Here is a 2654-nt window from a genome sequence, read left to right on the forward strand (position 1 = left end):
TTCTGGGGTGTTGTAATTGTCTTCTCCTTGCCTGCCCATCCTTTGATGCCCAGTCTGTTCCTTCTTTAATCTTTTTTGCTGTAGGATCTGGAAAAAAGAAAATATATTTATATAATTAAGTAGGTACATAGTGTTGTGTATTAATACGCAGCAGTGTGTGTGTGTGTGTGTGTGTGTTTTCTGTTTTGTATGAGGAAAGCCTAGAGGTTACTAATTTAGTATGGGAAACTGAAAATACAGAAAAATGCCTTTTGAGCACCTTTGTTTCTGTCTTAGCAAATCTGTGAACACATTGTAACACATTAGTAGACTAAAGGATATTAATTCTGGAATCATTTCAATAGATGTCAAAAGGCTTTGATAAAATTTAGCAGTCATTATTCATTAAAACCCCCAAATCAACAATTCTTATTCAATTAGTAATAAGGGGATTCTTTCTTAACTTGATAGAAAATGTGTCTAAAACCAACAGCTCACCCCATTCCTACTCTTCAAACACCAGAGACTCTGGGGCAACACTGCTGGTTACCGACCTGTTAGCTATTCCCTTCTCCTTTCTTGAGCTCTGAATTGGTTTTGGTGTTTACCCTCCTGCATTCTCAGGAGAAGTGAATACCCCTCCCCACTCCAGCATGGAGGAGATGGAATAGGTTAAGCAAGTCATTTAGATTTCAATTCCTTTTTTTTTTTTGGACAATTAGTTTAGGCAAGTCATGTGACACAACCCTGGCCAATGACATGTCCTCAGATGCCTTACTGCGGCATTCCTGGAAAAGTTTTCTCACTTTCACAAATGGGTTTTTAAAAATGAGATTTTCCCTCTCCTGGACTTGGATATAGCCTATGTCATGCTTAGATTTGCTGCACCCATCTGGCAAACCATGAGAGCAATTCTGGGAGAATCACAGAAAAGCCAGCCAACTCAGGTCCCTCCATTGTTGAGCAGCTGAATTAATCAACCATGGAAGTGACCTGACTCCAGACTTCATATCTATTAGTGAACAATTTCCTCATTGTTTAGGCCACTTTAGTTGTGTATTCTTTTATGTGCATTTGCAACTATCCTAATTGATATATGTTCCTTTTAAAATCATGGACCATAAAAGGATGTCGGGGATAAGGGCTAATAATATATAATGTTCTGGAAATTTTAGCCATTGAAATAAGGCAAGACCTAGAAGAAACAAGAATTGTTAATATTAGACGACAAGGACAATGGTATCATTATTTACATATGATACATTGAAAACCTTGGAGAATCAACTGAAAAAAATGATTAAATTATCCGGCAATGTGGCTGGATACAAAATAAGTATACTCAAATCAATAGCATTCTTATTAGTCAGCCAAAATAATCAGTTAGAAAATATATTTGAAAAATGATACCTTCACGATAATAACAAAAAAAGTAAAATAAATTTAACAAAAACTCTGTAGGACCTGTATGAAGACAAATTTAAATTTAAACAAAGGATATACTGAAGATTTGATTAAATGCAAAGCTATCCCTGAATAGGAAAGCTTAGTAATGTAAACATACCTATCATCTCCATGCTAATATGGGATACCAATGAAAATATTAAGCAGGAATTTGTTTTAGGATTTGATGAAATGATTCTAAATTTCATCTGGAAGAATGATCAAACACAAATAGCTTCCTAGACTCCTGGTATAGTTTGTGTTTCTGTCATTTGTGTTTGCATGTGTGTGTATTTATTTGCTGTATAGTTTTAGCCATTATAACTTCATCATTGATTATGATTTTTATTACTATTAGAGCACTCTGTTCCAGGTAATGGCTTTTCCTAGGAATTATTTTTTGTTTTTTTAAGACTATTTCTTTGTGTTTTCTTGATATACTTGATCTTCCTTTTATTTATAGGCTTTATCTTGGTTTATTTTGCTGTGTCTTTTGAAAGCAGCATATATAAGTATGATTTTTGTTTCTTGATTTTTGTTTTTATTAAAATATAATTGACATATAATATTGTATTAGTTTTTGATGTACAACGTAATTATTTAATAAAAGTATATGTTTCATATCAGATTTTTTTTTAACCTCATCTGAGAGTTTTCTTTTAAAGGGAGAGTTTAAACCATTTGGCTTTATTGCCATAAATGATATGTTTGATCTTTTGTCATTTTTTATTTTACTTTCCTGAGTGTCTCCTTTGTTTTTCTATATAGATTGTTTTCAAAAATTCAATTTAAATATATAAACTTACAGTTCTCTAAAAAAACTGAAATAATAATAAAATGGGACCCTTGCATGTCTCTGCTGCATAATAAAGAGTTGAGTGAAACCTTATTTCCCCTACCCTCATTCCATGCTTCTCCTGAACTAATAATGTAGACCGAATCTGTTATGTTATCTGATATCAATTTAATATTATATACTTATTTTTAAAAGATTACATTTTAAATTAAAAATTGAATATATTAAAAATAATACATTGTTTTTTAAAGGTGCTTTTTGTGTTTTGCAAGAAATAGGTTATTAGGTGATTTCTTTCTGCTCTATTATAATTTTTGTGTCTGTATTGTGATTTATCTTTTGATTGGGGGAATGTTTATTTTAATTTTTCTAGTATATATGTATGTGTCACGTATTTTATGTTGTTCTAGCAAAGACTAATTTTTTTCTTTTGCCCTTT

This window comes from Myotis lucifugus, unplaced genomic scaffold (genome assembly GCF_000147115.1).
Source record: "Myotis lucifugus unplaced genomic scaffold, Myoluc2.0 scaffold_53, whole genome shotgun sequence".
NCBI classification, from domain to species: domain Eukaryota; kingdom Metazoa; phylum Chordata; class Mammalia; order Chiroptera; family Vespertilionidae; genus Myotis; species Myotis lucifugus.